The 19,997-nt window shown below is 36.8% G+C and overlaps 1 protein-coding gene across 1 annotated transcript in view; it reads right to left on the bottom strand.

The window, feature by feature from the left end:
- LOC105234144 (forkhead box protein O) overlaps positions 1-707 on the bottom strand; it is a 96,008-nt gene extending 95,301 nt beyond the window's left edge. Inside the window, exon 1 of the mRNA XM_049448459.1 lies at positions 563-707. The gene's annotated coding sequence lies outside the window, so the exon portion shown is untranslated. The remainder of the gene's footprint in view (positions 1-562) is intronic.
- Positions 708-19,997: the final 19,290 nt, after the last annotated feature.

Genomic DNA, 19,997 nt, shown 5'->3' with positions numbered 1-19,997 from the left:
TTTTTCTTTTCATTAAAAAAATTCCATTTGTGTATTTTCCGCTGTACAAATTGTTTTTTTTTTTGTTGTTTTTCATTCATTTGTTCACCGATATTTTCATTTCACTTCTCGCCTTTCGCGCATATTTTAGCCTTTTGCGCTTTTTGCTCGGGCGCGCATAAACATTCACACACACGCAAGCACATATGTATACAACTACACAGTCACTTAAAATGTATGCTTGTGATTTCCTTCTCTTTCTTTCGTCGTTCCTTCTACTACGTGTTTTTATACAATTTTTCTTTGCCTCTCTTTCTCGATTCACGTTCTATGGCAGAAATTTGCAAATTCTTTGAGTTTTTCCGTAAGTTTTCACATTTGGTATTCACGTATATTAATTATTTTATTAGACCTCTGCTGGGGCCATCATCATCATGCGTCAGTTAGATACTTAGTCAGTCATTAAGTCACTTAATCCGGTCGCTATTCAAATTGCCTTCATCGTCGTTGTGCACACACTACTCGTTGTATAGTAGTAACGTGTCGTATCGTATGTGTCGTAATGAAAATAAATATCACTCACAAATTGCTAACGCAGCGAACGACCTCGTGGCTTCTTACCGAAGAAACTCTAGTACAGACCCTACTTGCTTTCTGGTTGGATGCGAACAGACAACTGACTCGCACAGCGGATCCCAAAAGCGTCACAGTACGCCTCGCCACAGCAGCAAAAGCAACAGCATTCACACACCGAGACAACAACGATTATACCGATTCATTTTCACTAGCGTATGTACGAACGACGATGTGGATGCCGCCGGAGCGCAGCCAACAACGCAACGCTTACAAACTGCGACCATGTGGATGGCGAATCGGCGTCGTTTCGTATCAACCAACGTCGTCGTCGTCATCGTAATCGTTGTCGTAAGTTTCGTCGGCCAGCGCCATATGGGGCGAAATAGCTCTGTGCTTGCACATACCACAGACAACCGCACAGACGAGCTGGCCATTCAGGCTCCACCAGCTCGTTAACGATAACTGGCTGTGTGTTTCGGTGGTTGCAAAACCGAGTGCAGCGGCAACAACAGCAAACTGCGCGACAGCGCCACCACCACCACCAGCCATTGTCGTCGCCAACGTCGACGGTTGTGTCTGCGGCAGCGTTAACGCCGTCGGCTACTGCGCCGCCGAGGACAGCGAAAGCGCTTTGCGACCCCATCGCCAGTATACACGCGCACACACACATACACATAGACGCGCAAGCACACGTTGAGCCCCACACGCGTTGTTCCCAAAGCAAGCCGATTTGGCGGTGGCGTGTTGGCGCTGCCATACATTGACATACATTCCAAAAGCGTTCATTCTTTAGTATTGGCCGTGGGCGCAAAGCTGCTGGCGATGGCTTAGTGGGCGCTAATGTTTGTGTTCATTTCGCTTTTTGCTCTCTCTGGCTAGTGGGTCGCGTTCTCTTATTTATTTTCTGCTTAGCGCTGAGTGACGCTAATCGCGCGCCTATTTTATACTCAACAAGCACAGTGGTTTACAGGTGCAGTCCTCAACTTATATGTGGGGTCTATATATTTTTGACTGAAAATTGTAAAAACCAGGAAAATGTTTTTGATCTAACAGCTCAACACTTTACTGTTTAGCTCTGGTAGCCTCTAGATAGGAAGTGTGCTATAGCGAAGGTTGTGTCTATGGTATTATGGAAATAAATCAGTGTACAACTGCATGGAATCATTCAAGTTAGAAGAACACTACTTCCTAAACAGTCCATAAAATTTAACCGATAAAGAAACGTGGTATAAAAACAGAGTTTAATGGCGACATTAAGTAAAGACATTATTCATATATTCTCTTTAACATGCAGGCAAAGCTTTGGCTGGACAGTAATCAACCATCGTAACATAATTGAAAACTCATATTGTTTTCCACAATATTGATAAAGTCTGCGCAAAATACTTCTAGGTACTAGCGAAGCGATGTGATCTCTATTGCAGAAACATGAGTTCCCACAGGGAAATACGGCAACTAATGTGCAGTCTATTGACGAGATAAAGACGGCATCGAAGACTCATTAAAAAAAAATATTTTTTGAAGTGTTTCAAAGATTGGAAAATTAGCACGAGTTATGCACCGGGACTTAATCTCATGGCATCGCCTTCGCCTTTTTGTGACACCTTGTCTCTTCCTCAGTTGACGTGAATTTTCTTCTTTTCCGAACTCTTCTCTTATGGTGTGTAGACCCGCTAAAAAGTAAAGCTTTGATGAAAAATATGTATCTTTAAAGAAATCATCTATTTTTAATAAGTACTAGATGCATGCGGTTGACGAATCAAAACACCCAACATTAGCTTAAGATGTAATATCCACCAGTCAGAAAAAACTCTTGAAACCGTAGCCGATCTTAAAGAGGACCTCTGAGTCATAAGGAACAATTTTTTTTTAAACTACATTCAATCCGGAAACTCAAAATAAAATGCTATAAATCAGTTTTGGTGATGATCAAATGACTAGTAAAAATTTTGATTTTTGGCAAAGTGACGACCCCAAAACATTAGTTTTTGTGAAAAAATTTACATTTCAGAGTGGTTTCGAAAAATCGAACTTTCTTTAGTATCTTATTAAATTCTTTAAAATCTTTGGAATATTTTCCTAAATTTTCAGGTTGGTCCGAGTAATAGTTTCGGAGATACAACCCTGAAAACTTGTGCGCTCGAGGCAAGCCAGGGTAAGGTAAGGCTATCTATTAACGCGATTTTCTCGAAACTGTGTTTTTGAAGTCGGTTGGCAAAATTTCTCGAGAACTACTCAACCAATCTGAAATCTTACACAGGTCTTTGAAATATAATTCTTAATGATTTGGAGGAAGGATTTTTTTCGATTACAACTATTTAAAAAAATTTTGTGAAATTTTCACTGAAATTTAAATTTTTTTGTAAAAATATCTGCCAAAAAATCAATTTTCGTTTTTTTTATCTTCGTCCATGTCCTTAGTTAAGGTTTTAACTAAAATACGTGTTTTTTCATTTAAATGAAGTTATCCTGTCAACGCGGCCCATCTTTTTTCCGAGGGTCACCGGAAACGGCTTCACAATGGCCGAGTTTAAAATGTTTCTTTTTCCAAAAAGTTCAGAATTTTTTTGTTAATAATGTATGTTTGTAACAATAAAAAATTCTAATGAAATATTTCACTTTTTATATGAGAAAAAAGTTGTTGAAAAAGTTAATTTATTACAGTCTGCCCACCACAAAGTCACCAGACAACTCGTTTACCGAAATAATCTCGTAAATGCTTTTACCCAACGAACATAATTCAATAATTTTGTTACTTTTTTCTTTCTTTTTGTGTTTGCTTTTTTGAATTTTATTTTCCTTATTCAAATAAATAATCCAAGTATAATCCTTCTTCATTTATAAATACCTTTTTTAATTATATTTCATGCGCACGCTTTCTTTCAAAATTATTAGAAATGCTTCCAACAGCTTCTGCGGCTACATAGGCACGTAAAGTATGTATGAAGGTGAGAGAGTGAACACGAAAAATGTTTAATATTAACATTTCTATAAGAATTTAATGCGCAAATATTCTCGTTCGCGAAGCAACAAAAATTAAATAAATATAATTAAACACTCAAGCTTTGTTATTGTTGCCTGTTTTTGCCTTCCTCATTTTGTCTTCTCTGTGCTTGTGTGTGTGTGTTTACGAAAGGCCGAAACAGGCAGGTATCAGCATATGTATGTACATATGTGTGTGTATATAGAAAGCACTTTTTATGCTATACAGTTGCATAAGAGTATGTGGTTTTTGTGCCAACGGGTTTCATATGCAAAAAATAGCTTGACAAAAAAGTAGAAAAGAATTCCGTCTTCTACAACTACTAACACCAAAGCAACGAGAACGAGCCCCTCAATTTTACTTGCTCGATCATCGCCTCTTCAACTGCGAAATAAATACTCGACATCTTTTTTTACAGTGTATATGGTAAGTACAAACACGCGAAGGTTATTCAGTTCAGAAAATTATCGCCAACAGTGACGCCTTGAAAAAGTTAGCTGTATATAGACACACGTGCTTATATATGTACATATATACACATATATGTGTGTGATTGTGTGCGTATTTGTGCCAATAATTAGATTCTTAAGTGAAGTGAAGCTGCGTGCGCACTCAACAGGCTTTTACTTATTCCAGAAGGTCAATATTTCATCGCTTCGGGCAGAACGCTTCATACGCGCGCCGCAGATACAGTCTCCGTCTTCGTATCGGTCTGGGTCTCGCTGTTCAAATCGCAATTGGCGATAAAAAGCGCAGAAAAAAAGTTTGCATAATTAATGAAAGATATGTCAAAGACTGGTTTTGCCACACACATGTCTACTTACATATTTAGTTGTTAGTATATATGTATGTATGAGTTCAAGCAATTATATTCAGTTATTTATTTTCAATATATTAATACACACATACATATGTACATAAATCACATTTGCATACCGGCCGACATAACGGTTGGCTTAGATGCTCCCACTAATATTCCATAAATTCTAGTATTTTGCTCACCTTGAAACTTCCGTCATTCGCTGCGTCATTTCATTATACCTGTAAAATTATAACAACAATAACAATAATCATAAATTTAACTTAAGTTAACCGGTGCTTTCAATACAAATAACAACAACAATAAATCCTTTAAAGACAGCTCTTAATTGTCTTTAATTTAATTTGGTGGGTGCTGAACCTCAAAAGGCCCAAGGTGAGAAAAATGTGCAGATGACTCTTGGAAATGTTGTTGTTATTACTTTGAGGATTAACTGCCGTTAAATATTACTTCGTTAAATAAGAATGTCGAGGCAAAGATCAAGTCCAAATGCGATCAAAACTTTTCAAGCCCTAGGTACCGAATATGTGGACCCTCGTATCTATAGTTGACTTTTGGCCGAAAATATCGGTCAATGCGAGAAAGTTTAAAGCGAAGATCTTTTTTCTCCGTTGGTTTTAAAATACTCTAATACTCTTCTGAGGTGGCTTGCGTGGTCGAAACTAAATATTATTCAGCAGTGCAGAGGCTTTTGAAAATAATAAAACAAGAAAGTTATACAGAATAAGTTATAACCCATCGAAGACGAAAGATAAAATAATAAACATTAAGGGAAAAGTAATTTAACAGCGATCTGTGGTCCTAAAAGTAATCCTCCAGTACACTTGTGCCAATGTTTTTCCCATTTCTCGAATTAGTTGTTGAAGGTAATTTCCGGAATAACCTTCAATTGACTCAAAATGGTTTTCGCGGATCGGTCGTTTCCGTTTGCTGAATAGCCACAAGTCACGATATTGGTTTGAAAATTTGGCGAAAAACTCACGAAGAATTAATGCAGTAAGCGATGGTACAATACCATGATGCAAAAACCACGAGTTGTCGGCCTATAATTTTGGTTTCATTTTGCTTCCTTCCGTCGGTCGGAAGAAATTCGAAGTGTACCACACCTTGATAGCCGAAGAAAACTCTCAACATAACCTTGACTCTTGACTTACAGTTATTTTTTTGGCTTCGGCTCAACTTTGCGACGATATTCGGTCGATTATCGTCTGTTTTCGGGTCGTGAGCATAAATCCAAGACTTATCGTCAGTAATAATACGTTTCATGTCATCCTGGTAGTCGGAAAACATTGTTTCTCAAACATTAACACGACGCTATTTTTCTAAAAAATTTAGTGATTTCGGAACCAACCGTGCTTTCACTTTTCTTAGGCCCAAATGATATAGTATTTCAAAGTGGTTTTCGCTGATCCTTCCGATAATCTAACGATGTCTGTAAGATCTATGACTGTTAATCGTCGATCCTCAAGCAACAAGTCCTTTTTTTATTGACGTATTGATCATCCGTTGATATTGATGGCATGTGGTCCTTCGTCAACGCGTTCCCGAACCTCTTTTAATAATTTGTTTCAATCAAGAACCTCTCTTCTGGCTTAAACGGTGAATTTTTTCCAAAAACAGACTATGCTGATACCTGAATATAAACAAGTTTGCTATGCTATCACAATTCAAATATGTTAGTTTATATAAGATTCTTTACTGTTACATGTTCGATTCACCACTCTCCAAAATGTCTACCGGTTTCTTGCTGAGCAATTTCAATCCATCTTGTAATGTAGAACACAGCAAAAGATAATAAGATTACGTCATATTTCGTTAAATTCCCAAATACAAGAATATCGTGTGATCATAAGCTCAGAAGATATATTTATTATAAGACGAAAGCCAAACTCAAATCACTCGTTATCAAAAAAACTCGAAATTTCAAGCTTGTGTTATTAATGGCGTAATTGAAATTAGATAAATGTAGGAATGATAAGCGTTGAGCTCAACACTTGCTCGGCCTTCAAACATCGTTGTTTGAATTTGAACAAGCCGTGGCAGTTAAATACTTATGAACCTCTATTGACACTTTTCGCGTGTACGCAAAAGCGATTTGAAGGATAAGCAATGGCTGGAAATAAACATACTATGTGAGTTGTTGTATACAGATGGCATATAAGCATATACATATGTATGTATATAGTAATAACTGGCAAGCCAGCTTAATGCAGCCGTACACTGTCTGTTGTCAGGCTTAGTCACGTTTGACACGCGTGCCAGTACTTTATGAATTTTTAATTATTTGCTTTTTTCTATATTCGGGCCTCAACTTTGTTTGTAGGGTTTTGAACTTGCTTAGCATACACTATAGGTACACATATAAATATGTTTGAGCGTAGAAAAAGTTGTGTGTACCCTAGCATATTTACACGCGCTTCTAAGGCTGGCTCCAACAAGCAGACATACACACACATATATGTAAGTGTGTGACTGTAATTATAAATGCGCCCGTAGAACAGCAAGCAAGCATTCTAGCCCTTTTTTGCTTTTTCATCGAGGAAGTCAAAATTGCTAATTTATTTCAGGTTTGGAAATTAAATGAGAAAACCTGTCTCGGATTAAATTATTAGAAATTAATTGCCCCTAGCTGGATTTAATGAAATTGTTTTAATAAAAAAAGTGAGTTCGAAGATTTATTACAACGTGTTTTGGTAGTCGAGAAATGTGGATTTTTTAATCGCTACTAATAAATAAAAACGTAATATTAGTAAAGAATCTAAGTTCTATTGTCGTCAACCAAAAGATTTTATTCTTCAAATTTTTGATTCCGAACATATAGTATACATATCTTCGAAGCATTTCAAGCTATACATCCATTTAAGATATAGAGCTTACGAAATTTCATTAAATTCTGTCATTTTATCCGAAAGTCACATTAAAGCCATACCAAGTTATGCTAGTAAATTCATTCCGTTATAGATTCGCTATTTTTCTGCGCGCTATTTGGTCTTGTCAAACATTTGAAGGTTTCTTTAGGTTCTCCCGCAAGTGACGACCACCCATTTGAATAGTTGGTATAGTTTGAGCAATTCGTTTGCTCATTAACGTTTGGCGATTCGAACTGCTATGAATACTTATTATTATTTTCTTATCTATTTCTATTTTCCAGACTTGTTCTGTAAGCAACTGGTAGCGAAATCTGCTCTTAGACAGGGGTAATCCTCCATAATAGTCGCTTGTAACAATAAGCTTTCTAAGACACCTGGCAAGTAAATCTTTCCACCCAAGAATGTTTGTAATCCTTTACAATTGAACTTAAATTCGGTCCAAGAAATTGCTTTACCTTACAGAGAAAAGTGGCCTTTGAGTGAGGTGGACAGGTCCACAGTGATATATGGATGGGTTCAAACTAGATAATCGACTGGGATCGCCCTCGAACTGCCAGGCTATTGCAGTGTAGCCCAAGCGGAAATCATAGCAATTAAACAAAGCCTTCTTGTTCTAAAGTGTGTTAACAACGAGACATAACTTTATATATACAGATAGTGAATAAGCTTTGAAACTACTAAAGTATCTTAGGGTTTCATATAAGATAGTAAGATAATGATAATCCAACAGCTTATTTCACCAAAAACCTTGTCTCTTTGAAATTCGTAGCAAATGCTCTCGCCACAGCTCGAATAGGATTGCTAACAGCTCACCGTCTCATTGGCAGACATGTCAGCGGGCTGGGAATACCAAAAAATGAACGAAAGAAGAAGAAAATACTTTAGAACAATTGCGGATATATAACCTTTGGCATTGATGAAATTTATCAGGAGAACAAGGTGGTTCAGAGAGGACATAATAGAATGAGGAGATTTTAGTTCCAGTGCTTTCACAACGGATCTGATTTATTGATTAAGGTTAACTGTATAAAGTCATATAAAGGAAATACTTGATAACTATGAAAATATTTCGCAAAATTAACGGGTGGTCCAAGGCAGATCACGACTAAGTCGTGTCAATTGTCATGTTATTTTTGTTCAGTTTTGTTTGGAATTTTAGCATGGAAAGACTTACGCCTGAACAACGTTTACAAAACATTCAACTTTATTACAAAAATTCACGTTTTGTAAAAATGAGTTTCGCGCGCTACGCTTAACTAATGGTCAACATTGGTTCACTGAGCGTACTATTCACAACACTTTCACCCATCTTAAAACCCAGCATTCATTATTGGATAATATTCGACCGAATTGACAACTATGGAGAGTCGATTCGGCGCCGTTCGCAACTGTTCGGACTGATGTATGAAATGACTTGACACATTTTACGTCGAAATCTTAAATTGAAAGCATACGAAATAGAGTTTATGCAATGACTGAACCCGCTCTAACTTTCCAAGCGATATCGCTTCGATCTAAGGGCTCTTGAAAAGTTCCAAAAAAATCCGAAGTTTTCGAGCCAAAGTTGGCGCATCGATGAGGCCCATTTCGGGCTCGATGGGTATGTCAACAAGCAAAATTGTCACAACTAATTAGAATAGTAATCCAAAAAGATTCTAAGGCTGCCATTTCGTCCAGAAAAAACAACGGTTTGGTATGGTTTGTGAGCGTGTGGATTCATCGGCCCATATTTCCTCAAAAATGATGCTAGTGAGAATGTAACCATCAATGAGGATGGTTATTGCGTCATGATAACCGGCTATTTGATGACTGAAATTGAAGCTCGTGATCTCGGCGGCATTTGATTTCAACAAGACGACGCCACTTCCCACACATCGTATAAATCAATGGATTTATTGAGAGTACACTTCGGTGAGCAGATAATTTCACGGCTCTGGGCCGATCGATTGACCACCAAGATCGCGTGCTATCACATTTTCCTGTAGGGTATGAAAAGTATAAAGTCAATGCTTCGATTCAGGCCTTGGAGGAAAATATCACGCGTGTCATTCGCCAGTTACCAATTGAAATGATCGAACGAGTCATCGAAATTTGGCTCAACGGATGGATGATCTGACACGCAGCCGTGGCAAACATTTGAAAGAGATAATCTTCAAAAAATAAATGCCAAAGAATATGCATTCGGATGATAATAAACATTCCCCATTAAAGTTAAAGTTTCTCTGTTTCTTTTCTTTAAAAAAGTGGAGAGTCTCAAATCTCTTTAATACATACACACATACATATGTATGTAGCTAAAAAAGAAAAACAAAGCAAGAACTTGATGACTAAGAAAATATTCTGAAAAAATATAATAGTCCATCCCTTAATTGTATCTAATTTTAGAATCATTCAAATAACTACGTAATGTATGTACATATGTATGTATGCATATACATTTGTAAAAACGCGCCAATATCTTATTTTGTAACGCCATTTGACAGTTGCATTTTACTATTTGCCACTTTAGCCGCCGAAATGGATCATCGCCAAACAGCCACTTTAATTTTATTTAGTAAACAGAAAACTATTTCAATGTTTACTCAACAGTTTGCGCACACACTTACACACACTTACAAGCAACCCGAGTGAGCTTTGTTTTCATTTGCGAAACTAAACACGAAAATAAAAAGCACAAACACACACATATGTATGCACGAAGAATGTTCGTATATGTAGGTATGTATGGGTGAGTGTAGACATTCGGGAACGCTAATATGCTAATACAAATGCGCATGATCAAAGTGCGCATTAGCTTGAAAACTTCAAGCGCCAATGTGGAATTCAACTTCCGCTTATGGGCGCTTGTTGGCGCGCCGGCTGCCCACCGCCGTCCGTCTACCACCAACGCCCGCCCATACACTCCGCACACAACCAGCCGGCAAGCCAGACGATCGCTAATCGAACGAAAGCGATGCGAAATTCCATATGAAACGACCAGATAACCTCGACGAGTAGCGACTGGCGATTAACGATAGCGATGACGTCGCAAAACTCGTACAATCGATCGACAACGGAACGCCAACGTGCGTTTGTCGATGCCGTTAGTTGGGGGGGTGGTGGGATCGGCATTGAGCGCCAACAAGCGACGCAGCAGCCAAGGTAGGCATAAATCAGCAGCAGCAATACTTTTGTGTTAGTGTATTTGTAGCTGAGTACAGCACTCTCTCGAAACACATTGCGAATTCATCGTCCACAATTCATTCGGCGAGTTTTTAACGCTGGCAAAACACGTGGTTTTCAAGTTCACCGCGCAAATTGAAGACAATATAAATTGGCTTTCTATTAAAAATTTTTTTTCCTTGCTGTATATTTATGCTAAAAGCCTACACATATTTACATGTAGGCATCAGCACAAATATACATGTATACATATGTATATATATACTTTCTAATACTATGTAACTACATATAGGCGCGCAGCAGGTATTTATATTTTGTATTTCTTTTATACTCTTTCCCATCGGCCTTACTTTCCGATAGAACTTAAGTGAACTCCATATGTTGTCATAGTAGAACAGAAAAAGCACAACAAAGCAAACATAAATGAAATATACATATGTATGTGTGTGTGCATATGTGGTAGTTTAGAAAAATACGCAAATCATTTGCATACAGGTAACCCAAAAGCAGAGCGTTACTCACATATACATATGTATGTACATCTGTATATATATATATATATATATATAAATGCTCTCTGCTGTTGGGTTATACATACATTGTTATTGGCAAATATACTACATTTACACATATATATGTATGTATGTATGTATATCTTTTACTATACATTTGGAGGCCTAATAAATTCAAATAAAATATTTACTCAACATCCACGTCAAACATCAACGCAACGCAACGGCAACGACCAATTTAGCAAAACACTATCGAAACTTTAAAGCCAATGATACGGCGCAAATAACAAACAAAATAAATAAAAAATTTAAGAAATTTTCAATAACATCAAACTAAGAGATTTTAGCAGTAAAGAGTGGACTTGCTAGCGTTACTCTTAACTATGTTAGTAGCAACTAAAGAGAGTTGTTAATTTCTGCACATTAAAATATGTGAAGATATTCTGAATTTCGCTTAATATTTATATTCTTGCAACTTGTTGCTACAGTGTATAATAATTTTGTTCTTATTACATTAAAATATATATACATACATACACATAATAACTCAATTGAGGTTTTTCCCTTTTGAAACCAAAGTTTTTCTTTTTCAAAATTAGGGAATTCAATTCAATTTGTTTCCGACTAAAAAAAAACCAGTAATACATTGAGAAAAGTAGCAAGAAATTTTAAATAAAACGCAAGATATTTAATTATTCATCAATATTTATTTTGTGGCCTTCAAAGTACATAAGTCTCACCAGATGTAATACACTTATGCCAACAATTTTTCCAGTCCTCCAAACACTTTTCATAAGCACTTTTTGAGATAGTCTTCAGCTCCTTCAGCGAATTTTGTTTTATCTCTACGATGGTCTGAAAACAGATTGCATGAAGGGGCAATTCAAATTTGAGGAACAAGAAAAAAATCGCACGGAGCCAAATCTGGTGAATACGGTAGTTGATCGATGGTTTTCATCACATTTTTGGCTTTAATTCGGTCACAATCGTGGTGCCTTATCATTGTGTAAAATCCATGAATTGTTCGTCCGTAATTCCGGACGTTTTCGACGGATGTTCTAACGCAAAGACCTCAATACGCCCAAATATAACTCCTTATTGACCGTATGTCCCTCGTGAACAAATTCATAACGCACCAAACCAGGAATATCAAAAAATCAATAAGCATTACCTTGATGCTTATTGAACGTTTTTTTTTTGATTACGTTTCGTTTTTCCCCTCCATTCCGATGATTGTTAACTTGTTTGTATGTCAAACTCATAAACCCGTGTCTCAATGTCTCAACAGCAGTTATGAAGCTCTCCATAAATATGTATAAGAATTCATATGATCAAGCATGTCCCACGAGACATGTTTACGAACTCTTTTTGAAAAAAAATCAGCTCTTTTGGGAAGAGTGGAGCAGGAGCTCATGCCATATCACTAACGCTCTCTTGCCATATCACTAACGCTTGCCTGACGATCTTCAAGCATGAAAGATGGGAGTTTTGGCTAATAAATAAAAACTTCTGCATCAATTGCATAATTTTCGAGGTCTCGATTTCCGACGATGCCCTAAGAAAGCTGCTCCACTGCTGCCGTTGTTCCGGTCTTATCCGTCGATGAAACCCAAAAAGCCTCTACTGAAAGAAATTGCCCGTACATTGATATACGATCGAAAAAATCAAGAAACGTCAGCGTTTAAATAAAGTTTTAATTATATAAAAAAATTTGGTATACAATAAAAACGTTGACACAAGTGTATTTGGGCAAAAGGGATTACTTTGACAGGAATGACCACGATTTGGAAGGATACATTAATAGTTTTAAAATCATGAACAAAGACTTCCTATTTCTTGCTCATTTTAGTATATATAAAAGTAGCATAATATATATACATGTGTATGTATATATAATATATTTTTGTAAACTTTAATTTCTTAAATCACACATCTAAATTATAAACCGATAAGAAAAAACATAGATTTTTTCAAGTATCACAACTCAAAAAATTGTAAAACTAACTATTAACTTTTCAAATGAAAGGCAGCATAATTCTTCTACCCCATCTTCAACTCCCCGCGCACCCAAATGCCACCTTCAAATTTGTATATCAAAACCAACTACAACCACATATACACATTCACATACATAATTTATTCAATAAAATCACATAAAAACCTAACCTAACCTAATACATGTTTTGAAAGCGACATCACTTACTCAATTGTAAAAGCATACGGCCAGTATACACGGTGATGGCGAAAATAGAACGCGATGCTCAAATGAGAACAAAGTTCGCAAAGCAATGTTCGATGCTTGACAAACCAAATAAACTTGATGATAAAAGAGAAATAAAAATGAAAACTCGTAAAATGACAACATAGAACATTTGAAATGATAATGGAAATAAAGAGAGGAAGCGAAAGACATAGATACTACTAATAAAAAAAGTCAAAATAAATTGTGGTTGATTTCAGCTTTCGCATACGGGAACATAATCATAAACACATACTTACCTAACAGTATATGTATATGTCGTGCATATATTTTTATTTGAATTTATTATCAATGATTATTTAGAACATTAAAAACACAGCCCAGTTAACCATAAGTTCGTTTAATATCAAATTGATTAGAAGAGAGAATCTTAAAGTTATTCAGACTAAGCATATTTTTTCTTTTAACTTTTATGAAAATTTATAGAATTGCAACTTACCTATACATACGTACGAAAATGTATATTGTATTATATTTACAGCATTTACCAATGACGGGAGAGGAATGACGTGATTTTGACAGCTCGTTGCGCCATTTTTGTTTCCAGATATATGTAAAATTTTGTCAGTATATTCAATAATGTTTCTCAGTTCATGAGTCACGTTCCTTTTTGAAACAATGCTTGGAAATTTATTTGGGAAAATTTCGCAAATTCACGTTTTCCGTACTGTCAGACTCACTTTGCATCAAAAAATCATCTCCTTAAATGTGACAAGTTTCTGCCTTAAAAGTTCCGTCAACAAACACAATTTTCATTATAGGGGTGAGTAAGATCTCCGTGTGGTTCATGAAAGTCATTTGTGGCATGGCGGCATCATCGGGTCTTATTTATTTCGAAATTAGGCAGGCAATGCCGCTATTATCTATAGCCGTACCTACTCCGCAGTCCATTTTGGATCCGTCGGTATTAACTGAGATGTATTTTCCTCCCCTATTATGCCCCTTCTCCATTCTCGTCTAGAGGGTATCCTCACCTGGAAGTATCTATTGAAATTCAGCATTGGGAGAATATAGTCTGATTTATTAACGTTGAGTTGGTTTAGGATATCATTATGTCCATAGTGCATCTGATTCCTCCCACCCAATACTTTTATTCTTATTGCAGAACTTTCTGCTATTTTGTGAATATTGATGTCTGCGGGTAGTTCTCAGAGTATTCGACGCAACACCTGCCGAGGGAAGTAGAGGAAAAGAAATACCTCCACTCCATTTGAAAGATCAGGTGGAGAAAGACTTGGCTACACTTGGAATCTTCAATTGGCGTCGAACACCGACTGACTCGCTCTTGTAAACTCGACTATAACCGTGCAAGCAGTATCGACACAAATAAAGACAAAGAAGAAGGCCGCCAAGATCATGCGATTTAACGCCTCTAGCTTATTTTCTCTCTCCAATCAACCAGCAGCCCTCGAAGAGCTCGAAGACAATCTTGCACAAGGTCATGGAAAATTGGCGTCAATGTGTGGATATTTGCAAACGGAGCTGTGGTGGCCATTGGCCAAAATTTTATTCAAATCAAAAATTAATTTTATCTTAAAGTTGATTTGTAGAGAATATAAATTGTACGGAATTCTTATTTTTATGAGAAAATAGAGCTGATATCTAGATAAGTATGATCAGCATAAACGTCTAAAATATGGCTTACTGGGAAATGAAGCAGCTGATGAGAGAATATACGCACTACCCTTTACCAGTCATAATAGAAATAGAAGAACAGTGAAAACAAAAAAGAAAAGTACAAATTTTCACACTCATTGAAAAGAGAATATTTCTCATTTTTTTCCATAAATCACATACATACACGCATATGTAATATTTCATAGCGGATGCATTGCGTTAATTGTTATCAGAAACCATAAAACATTAATATAATTCACATTTGTACGCGGAAATTTGGTATGGAGGTCGCGCCGCACACCCACTTGTATGATTCCAGTTGCACGTGCTCGCTCTCTTCACTACGCACACATACCGTTATAGCAGCAGCGCGCTCATGTGCGAGCGTCAGTGTAATTGGCAGCGCTGTAGCGGCATTCAAGGCGTTCAACGCAAGCAGCGACGTTCCCATTAACAGTTAGCTGGCGCTGCCTTCGCACGCACACTCCACGGTAGAGGGTATGAATATTCTTGATTACCTCACAATGTGTGTGCTTTTGTTGTTATTTTCTTAACACAATGCTTTTCGACACTTTGACCGCAAGTTGTTGGCACCACGCGCCGCAGTGGAGGTGGCAAGTTTCGTATGACCCACATGTGTCAGAACGGTGACGCAGCTGTTGTGTGCGCGCTCTTTCTCACCACTTCGCTCTTACTTGCGCGCTCTTTTTCTCTCTCTACCACTTGGCATACAAGTTGCAAGTAATGCAAGTTTCAAAGCATCTTCAACGACTACCGCAAGTTCGTGCAGTGTCTTCGGCGAACTTCGTCTTTTCCGTTGTTAATGACTTTTGGCTTCCTTTTGCACCTTCGTCAGCACTTCTTCTCGCTTACGCCACTGCACTAACTAACTGAGTGCTACATTGTTCACCGTTATTCAGCGAGGATTTCAGTGCGTTCGTGTTTTGTGGGAGTGACCAATTGCGGCATGGCAGGATTCTGCGCAGCTCATGTCCTTGCATTGCCGACCTGTTATAGGTTGGCGTTTATGCTTAATTGTTGGATTTGTTCAATTGGAAAATAGCGCGTTCGGGTCGGTCGTGGCGCCTCCTCAGCGCATACCAGCGCTTGACTTTTGGCATTTGATGCCGCATGGCAAGGCAGGTACAGCCCCTACGCCGCAAGGACATTTTCGCTGTCGGCCGTCGGCTCGGTAGAGGCGCTGCACTCAAACACACCCACATACAAATTATATGTATATACGTTTATTTGTATGTATGTCCTTCATGCTCGCCGTTAGGCTTGCATATCGTTGCGTTGCTACCTGTCGTCACCACCTCCTCCCTCTGCAGCCGATAGTTGGCATATTCTTGTGGATGTGTGATGGTGTGTGCCTGTGATAATGAGAAAGTTTATTTGATTGGATGCATATTTTAAAGCGTCGCCTTTGGTGGTTGCTTATTGATTCGTTTTCTTACTATTTCATCTTCAATTGTTTAGAAACTTTTTACGGAACTCATCAGTGCCGCTATAATTCACTTTTAGGTTCTTAAAAAACTTTTTTGGCACAGCCAAAAGAGCATTACGTTAGCTCAAAGGAAGAGGAATATTTTTTCTATTTTTTTTCTTTTTCAAATGGTTGTTGTAACCCTTTGATATGCAGATTTCTATTTAAGTTCTTCTTGCAACTTTATTTGCACTATTTTTGAGCTTTTGTTTAAAGATCTTTTTCTATTTGTAAGTGAGGAGATTTGTCTTAAACTGTCGACTTAGTTCACAAATTACAAATAATTTCTGTAGTAAGAGCAAATTTTTTAAGTGAAAATACATGGTTTTGCTTACAAAAAGCTTTAGCGCCTTAACATATGCTACTCATTTTTAGATTTATTTAGATTTACATTAAATTTTTGTATCGATTTCTAAGGAGGATAAGAGAATATTTTCATAAAGTAGTTAAATTCGATGACTTTTTTAAGCTGGAAAAAGTAAAATGTTATGGTTGTACATACACGAACTTTATCTAGAGCGTGAATATCTTTCATTTCATTCTCGAATTACCAAGAGTTTTTTTCACCAAGAAAAACTTTTTCAAATTATTGTGGAAAATCGTATTTATAGACAGTCATAAGGAAAAAAATAAGTTTTCCTTTTTTTTGAAGCATTTTTTTGATTTACTCAGATATCTATTACCTTCATATTAACTAATGGTCATATGAAGATTTTAACATAACATGTTTGATCACGAGGAAAGATCTTCAACAACTGCTAAAAAATATTATGGGGCACCCCTAGTGTGAAATTTTGAAAAAATCAATTTATTTTTCATATTTCGATTTATGCCTCTAATAATTCTATATAAAATTACCCATAGGTTTTTTGATCTTATCCAAAATCGCAATCCAAATAATCATATTTTTTGATCGTGTGCCATAGTACGGCAAATATCTTCGAGTTTAACTAGAATTTTTTTCATCCACGGAGGGGGTCGGAATCATTGTTATAGTAGAGAACCTTTTTGCGCGGTCGGAAATCTAGCACAACTCAAAGTCGGTCGAAAGATCGCTAAAGATATGCCTTTTGGACGATCTTTGACCTCGTCAACTGATAAAAATATGAAAAAATAAAGGATATGGTGCTTGAAAATCGTCTAGCAAGTGTTGGAGAGATCGGAAACTCGACATTTCTCCCGAGTCCGTAGATATTTTGGGTATGAAACGCGTACTTGCTGGAAACGTCCCGATAAAGATTAATATTTTTAAAAAGAAGTAGTGTCAACTGGTATTTTTGGACATGCGAATTCCGATCCCACATTGATGGAGAGCACTATAACTGCCGAGAAGACGTGAGTTTATGAATTTGACAAGTCAGCGGAGGGAAAAAATCGAGCCGAAACCAAAAAAAAACGGGCCAAAGCGGCCAAATCAAAGTGATGCTTATTATTATTTCAATATTCGAGGTTTGGTTCATCATGAATTTGTTTCGAAGGGAGGTCAATAAGGAGTTCTACAAGTATTGACCGGAATTGTGGAAGAACAATTCATAATGCACTATCAGATCAAGCCACGAGTGTGACCGAATTTTAAGCTAAAAATGCAATAAATTCCATCGATCAACCACCGTATTCACCAAATTTGGCTACATAGGATTTTTCCTTGTTTCCTAAACTGAAAATGCTAGGGGAACCCGTTTTCAGTCGATCGAAGAGATAAAACAAAATTTTCTGTTTTACGAGTATTTACAATTTTAATATAGTTTTGAAAATCATATTAATATACCCTGAAAATTTAAAAAAAAAATGAAATAGTTTTAAATTCCCAAAAATCTACGTTTTTTTAGGTTGTCACACTAGGTGTGAGCCTTGATTTTGTATTGTGTCTCAACAACATTATCTCATAATGAAAGCAACTAACTTTCTTGTGTTTGAGAGAAGCTTAGTGGTTCTTATAATAAGAAATAATTTTGTATTTATATAATACTTTTATAATAAAAGATTCACGAATGCAAGAAATGCATTCTGAATTTAGGGCAATGAGTTCTATACCCACATACTTTTACGGTATATATTTATACTTTATATAATAATTCTGTACTTTTTTCAGAAGTTCAGTGGCTCAGCTGAGTAAATTAAACTGGATTAACATACACACACACATATTCCAATACATGCATTTTTATAGTACGAATAATGTGTTCATACATATATACTTATATAGAGTACAACAAGTTTGCACTCTCAGAAACAGTTCAACAAAATTCAAATCAAATGCAAATTTGCATTCGTGGGTTGCTAATTAAGTTGTGAATTTTGACGGTGAAGTGTGAGTGGCATAATTGTTCGCCACATACAATAAAATGACTAAAATAAATAAAATGCCAAATTCAGTACAGCTTTTAGCATTTCGATAGAAGCGTATTGATAGCAAAAGCATAAATACTTGTTATTGTATGTAGAAGTACGAGTGCGGTTCGACAGGTATTTGTTTTTGCAAATTCCAAAAAAAAGTATCATACAATCTCCAATGATATGACTAACTGTCAGGAAGCCATTTGTCTGCAATACCACTGTTAATAAATTTGATCACATTGCTATATTTTGACATTTTGCTAGTAGTTTTGACAGGCCATAGCTGATTTGTTTTTCAACCACAGGGTTTATGTTGAGTATCCCGATTTTACATGAAGATAATTTAATCAAATTAAAAATTTATTAAACCCAAGACTTTAACTCGAGTTTGTGAACGTGAATGTACTTTTATCGATTCAATTAAGGCGTTTCGGTTGCTGTTTTTAGTATTGGGAATATTGCAATCGGGCTTACCGCAAACGAGTTATTCTTCCAAATAAAGGGTGATTTTTTAAGAGCTTGATAACTTTTTTTAAAAAAAAAACGCATAAAATTTGCAAAATCTCATCGGTTCTTTATTTGAAACGTTAGATTGGTTCATGACATTTACTTTTTGAAGATAATTTCATTTAAATGTTGACCGCGGCTGCGTCTTAGGTGGTCCATTCGGAAAGTCCAATTTTGGGCAACTTTTTCGAGCATTTCGGCCGGAATAGCCCGAATTTCTTCGGAAATGTTGTCTTCCAAAGCTGGAATAGTTGCTGGCTTATTTCTGTAGACTTTAGACTTGACGTAGCCCCACAAAAAATAGTCTAAAGGCGTTAAATCGCATGATCTTGGTGGCCAACTTACGGGTCCATTTCTTGAGATGAATTGTTGTCCGAAGTTTTCCCTCAAAATGGCCATAGAATCGCGAGCTGTGTGGCATGTAGCGCCATCTTGTTGAAATCACATGTCAAACCAAGTTCAGTTCTTCCATTTTTGGCAACAAAAAGTTTGTTAGCATCGAACGATAGCGATCGCCATTCACCGTAACGTTGCGTCCAACAGCATCTTTCAAAAAATACGGTCCAATGATTCCACCAGCGTACAAAACCACACCAAACAGTGCATTTTTCGGGATGCATGGGCAGTTCTTGAACGGCTTCTGGTTGCTCTTCACCCCAAATGCGGCAATTTTGCTTATTTACGTAGCCATTCAACCAGAAATGAGCCTCATCGCTGAACAAAATTTGTCGATAAAACACATTTCGAACCGAACACTGATTTTGGTAATAAAATTCAATGATTTGCAAGCGTTGCTCGTTAGTAAGTCTATTCATAATGAAATGTCAAAGCATACTGAGCATCTTTCTCTTTGACACCATGTCTGAAATCCCACGTGATCTGTCAAAT

This window comes from Bactrocera dorsalis, chromosome 2 (assembly GCF_023373825.1).
Source record: "Bactrocera dorsalis isolate Fly_Bdor chromosome 2, ASM2337382v1, whole genome shotgun sequence".
NCBI classification, from domain to species: Eukaryota; Metazoa; Arthropoda; class Insecta; order Diptera; family Tephritidae; genus Bactrocera; species Bactrocera dorsalis.
The sequence above is the reverse complement of the archived record's forward strand: the minus strand, read 5'-3'. Positions and strand labels throughout refer to the sequence as shown.